A 6,228-nucleotide genomic window follows, 5' to 3' on the forward strand; every position below is an offset into this window, starting at 1 on the left:
CTCCTCATTCACACACACACACACACACACACACACACACACACACACACACACACACACTCCTCCACAGTCACAGGGATTAACCGCGGGTTCAGCTCTTCTGACTGACTGACGCGCTCTGGCACCGAACTGCGCTTTTTTACGCACGGACATATGGCGCTCACACACACACACACACAGCGGGGGGTGAGTCGTGTTTTAGTTCAAGTGTTTTTATGTAAAAACCTGTTTTTAAAATGTATTTCTGTCAGATTTTGCGCGCCAATAAATATTATATTACATTATTATAATTAATAACAATTGTAATATTAATAATAATAATAATAATAATATTAATACTGACATAAATAATCCTAATAAAGCCGCAGCTCGTGCAGATGATCTGAGGCTCTGATCATGTTTTTGGGGCTCTGACGTCACCCGCCGCTTCTTCTCCTTCTCCTTCTCTCGGTTTCTCTTCATTTCTCTTCTTTTTTCTCTCTTTCTCTCGGTTTGTGTTGGATTTCGTGGCGGGAGCAGAATTCCTCTAATTAAGCAGAAACTCCCGCGCAGCGCTGATTAAATATTTATCCTGCTTCCTCCTCCAGGGAAACAGAAGAAGAGTCAATGAGCTGCAAACATGTTGATGAAGAGGAGGAGGATGAAGGTGAAGCGCGCGGATCGTTACCAACATCACACAGGACGTCGTTTCACTGCATTAATAAAACACTCACAATTATTATAATTATTATAACAATAATAATAATAATAATATTATTAAGGTGAGAGGAGGAGAAAAACTAATTAATGTCAAAGACTAATAATATAACGCGGGAAAACGATCGTGTTCATCGTCACGTGACGGAGTTTTTTTTTCCCGCGGCCTCGTTGATTTTCATTTAATTTAATTTAATGTGATTTTTCTGATTTTAAATCTTAGGGTTTGATTTGGAGATTTTTTTTTTGTTGTTTTAGTTTTTTATATACAGTATATTTAGCCTAAACGTCACAGCTCCAGGACCAGGACCAGGACCAGAACCAGGACCAGAACCACTACGACCCTGGAACAACTGGAAACCACCGAGACATCCTAGAAAACAGCTGCACACACCTGGACCACACACACACACACACACAAATAATTCAGAATCACAAGGACCCCCTACTGGGAGACCTGGACCTGGACCTGGTTCCTGAGAAACGTCTGAACCGCCGTTAATTTACCAGAACCAGAACTGATTGCAGATTACTGATTGTAGCCTACATAATGATGAGTGGTTAATGTGTGTTTTATGCTTTTAAAAAAAAATGTTTTTACGAATTTTTGCACTGCAGGAGATGCACTTTTAATTTTGTTGTTGTGGAAATGACAATGACAATAAACATATCTATCTATCTATCTATCTATCTATCTATCTATCTATCTATCTATCTATCTATCTATCTAGTATCTATCTATCTAACCAGAACCAGAACCTCCAGAACCTGCAGCTCTGGTCCAACGGGCCTGGAACCAACACAACTCTCCTGAACCATGAACCACATATGTAGTTTCTCTGTGTGTATTTTATATTTATTTACATTTATTATATTACATATTTATATTTAAAAAAATATATTTATATATATACATTTATAAGTGTTGTATATAAGTGATCTGAGTTGTAAGACTGGTGAGCGGTGACGTGCTGCCGTCGCCCCCTGGTGGCCGACTCCTGCTGCTATTGCAGGAACTGATCAGCTACAGGATCTAAAGGCAGTTATTATTAATGTACCTTCAAACAAACACTTGAACAACAGCCAGGGGGGGAGGCTATTAAATAAATACAGAGAATAAAGAGCACAAATCATAATATGTTTTCATAGCTTTTTTATTATTCCAGTCACAGATACTTTGCATGTACTGTTCCATTTGCTTTTGGAATGCCACAAAACAGGGTTTAGAGTGACTACATTTAGTATACTATGTATTGATCTCTGTTGAGGCGATCAGTGACATCACTCACCTGAAGGAGTCACAGCCACCGACCTTTGACCTTTGACTGTGTCTGTTCTGTTTCCTCTCTCTCCGTCCTGTCAAAATAAAAGCACAAATAAATCAACTGTGGATTTTCACGACGTTGAAGACGAAACTGAGAGATTTTGAAAATTTGAATGAAATGAAAATAATGTAATTTTCCTGCTGATGGTCTGATCACACACACACACATATATATAAATATATATATAATATATAACAGAATTAACTACTGATCATACTGATAATAACAGTATTGATTAGAGCTGCACCGTTTTAGATGTGAGAATATGATGCAACATAATCAATACATCAGCTATCAACATGTCTATAAACTCATCAGCTTCATTCATCAACTCTAGTGTGTTGGTCAAGACCATCACTGTCTCCAGTCCCAGTCCTCATAATAACCACGTGTCTTGATATTTACATTATTCCTCCTCAGCTACAAAGAAAAGATGATTGGATGTAAAATCTAAACCATATTTAATGTAAACAAAGTTTGGATTGAACAGAAGAACACAGCACAGAACCTGCTGAAGTCAACACTGGTAACACTAAGTTGTTACCATGGTTACACAAGCAGATAGGCTACTTTATTACAACTATTTTAATTATCTGTTTAACTTATTGAATCACATCACAGAAACCAAAGTGAGACAGAGACACAGAGACATTTGTCACAAACCAACTGAACAGTCTAAAATAAAACATGGTCTGGCTGAGGCTCTGGCGATGCATTCAGGTGTCTGGTTAAGGTCGACGCTGACACCTGGTGGAGGAAACAGCTCATCACACCGATTCTCCATTCAAACCACATCTGTACAGTGAGAATATCTAAGATAAGATCAGATCTGAGTCAGAGTTCAAACAGGCTCAGAAGTTGTTCTGAGGAGTTGAACATGAGGACACACCTGAGGACAGACCCTTCTCTTTCAGGAATCCCAGGAAATGGTCGGTCAATTTAATACCAGGAAGGTAAAAAATATTCCCAGATTTTTTTTTATTTTTTTATTTGTGATGGGGTAATTTTCTAATGATTTTGCCTTGATAATAATGACCTAAACTAAAACTACACGCTCAATAAAGTGTGAAATGTATATTTTTCTTGTTTATCTATAGCCTACTTTACTTTACTTTACTTTATTTGTTAATTTGAATGGGACAGTGCACATTAATGGACAAAACATGTAAATGTACCGGATCATAGCAAGGTGCTAATTTCCATCTGGAGTCCCATAAACATAAAAACAGTTAAATAGCAGTACACATTACACATAATAATGTAGACAATACAAAAAGACAAAAAGGCGACTATGACGATGAAGAACATATTGACAAACACATTCCACAGGTAGGGGGGACCATAAGAGTTTTGTTCTGGGAGATAAAAAAATAAAGGCTGCCACTGATCGCTCTCTTGAATATTTATATTGTACAGTTACACACTGATTACAGTGTGTCTTCATCTTGCTTTTATTGGCCACATTGAATCGTTCACATTGTAAGGAAGATGCCTATGACCTTTCCATTTTCCACTTGTCAATATTCAAATTTTAACCAATCAATAATCAACTCTATCTTGTAGAAGTCTTAGCAGAATAAGCAACACAATAATTCCTCAAAGTGGACATCATTATCTTATAATCTTACCCAGTAGTTAGAGCTCAGCTCTGTACAAACATCCCAGTGTTTTGTGTAACAGTCAGTCAATGTGCAGAATAACCAGAACTCTGGAAAGCTTCACTCAGTTGGTGAAATTGAGAACAACAACAATCTCACACGATGTTCTTTATTTCCTACACAGAACACTGGGGTGTTTGCCGTACAGAGTTGAGCCTTAAAGCTGCGTTCACACACCTTTTGTTTTTGTCGCTGGCGATGAGTTTACATGACGACAACTCGCGCGAAGGTGTCCTGATATGCAGAGTGACGATTTTGTCACAAGTAGCCTATGTTCTATTGGTTCAGAATCCAAACCAATCAAATTTCGAGGGACGTACACAAACTTGTGGCGCTATTTTGAGATTCCTGGCATTTCCTGGTTGCTGTTTTTCACATCTTGGAGTGTTTTTTTAATTTTATTTATTTACTCTCATATTTTCCTCTCTCTGATTACTAGCTTGTCAACAGAAAGCAGCGTGTACTTTTCAACCAATAAGAAGTGTTTAGGGGCAGGACACCGCCGCGAAATGTCGTCCAGATAGAGACAACATGAGAGATTTTTTTCAGGGTTGAGCGACATCGCTGGAAGTCGCGACGTCGCTCGCGGCGTCAGGACAGGCTGATTGAAAAGCAACACAATCACTTTTCCTCGCTCGCTCGCATCGCTGTCGCATCGCTGTATGTCAGGACGGGGTGTAAAGCTGCGTTCACACCGGACCTTTTGTTTTTCGAACGAGCGACGAGTTTAAATGTTAAGTCAATGCAAACGAGCGATGGAGCGTTTAATCGCCCAGGCGAAAAAACACGGGAGCTCCGAGCGACAGCGACGGAGCGTTTTTTCGCTCCAGTCACTCCTGCCGCTCGAGATGAAAAATCCCAACTCTCTGGCCGGCAGTCGCTCGCCTCGTCGCTCAGCGCTGATTGGCTGCCGTAATCCCGGTGTAAACAGAGACACATGGCAGTGGGCATGACGTCATCCAAGCGAAAATGCGAGTCCAAACTGACGAGCGAATGCAGCCGAGCGACGGAGCAGTTTTTTTGTACGTGCGACAGCGACAAAAATAAAAGGTCCGGTGTGAACTCAGCTTTAGTCAGAGGTTAGTGTTCATAGCTCTTTACAGTGAACATAGCAGTGGTGAAGAGTTCCCATGTGTTTATTTATTTTGTATTTAACTTTGGTCTTTGGTTTTTTGGAAGAAGAAAGTGACAAAAATAATAAATAATAAGAATTGTTGTTACTCAAAAATCAGAAGGCTGATTGTTATTGTTATTAAATTGGTCTAAAGTTGCGTGTCTGCTTCTTTATGAAGTGAGTTTGTGTTGACGTCAGACGCTCTGATGAGGATTCAGCTTCAACTCCGTCACCGATGCCAATGGCAGGTAGGTCAAAAATTTTACCGGCCAAAATATGTTTTCACCGGCGGCCAGCCACTGAACTGCTCACAACACAAAGTCATTAAAAGAATAGTTCACCCAAAATTGAAATTTCACTCATTATCTCCTCCCCCTCATGTGGACTAAGGGCTGGGAGAAGTTTCAGAGTCCTCCATGGCTTCTCTGAGTTACAGGGGGTCTCGGCGTAGCAGTGCATGTCCATGTCCATATAACGGTTGCAAATGTATACCAACTGTCTTCGTAAAAAAAAGACACACCAAAAAACATCCAAATACCTCTATGCTGCTCGTATGTAATGTCCGTCTTGTATTGAAGCCTCGAAATGCGAAATTGTTCTGAAAAAAATTAAATAAGTCTATATTTCAAGCTTGTTTGCAGCGGAAGCTTCTCGAAGCTTCTCTTCCTGGTCCAACCAAATCACGCGAGCTTCTGCTGCAAACAAGCTTGAAATATAGACTTACTTAATTTTTTTCGGAACAATTTCGCATTTTGGGGCTTCAATAGGTAGGAGGTATTTGGATGTTTTTTGGTGTGTCTTTTTGGATGAAGAAAGTTGGTATCCATTGACAACCGTTATATGGACATGCACTGCTACGCCGAGACCCCCTGTAACTCAGAGAAGCCACGGAGGACTCTGAAACTTCTCCCAGCCCTTAGTCCACATGAGGGGGAGTAGATAATGAGTGAAATTTCAATTTTGGGTGAACTATCCCTTTAATGCTGTGGGTATAGGGAGGCTGGTAGTTCAGACATCTATGGTCATAGATCACAGAGAGCTCAGTGACCCAGCTGCAAAAACTACTGAACTTATTCAATCAGAGCAGTGGCGCCCCCTGTTGGACACAGACTGCACCCCCTGACAGAAACATACACCACATATAGTTAACATACATACTTTTATACATATAAACATCATGCGAGAACCATAGACAACTAAGACTCAATTAACTCATTTATTTTAATGTGTTGTATGTTTAACCTATGACATCATGAAGGAACCAAACATCTGGAGCAGCTGTGACTCCTTTTACCTGTTTTAACTTCATGTTGAAACGACTTCTATTCTGTATCTTGTGTTGTTGAACGAGCACCAGCTGCTCTATGAATGTGTGTAATGACATCATTGTTGATGTTTTATAGTTAGCTCACCTTTATACTAGGGTTGCAACTAA

This window comes from Trachurus japonicus, chromosome 10, assembly GCF_045865225.1.
Source record: "Trachurus japonicus isolate A0001 chromosome 10, Traja_1.0".
Lineage (NCBI taxonomy): Eukaryota > Metazoa > Chordata > Actinopteri > Carangiformes > Carangidae > Trachurus > Trachurus japonicus.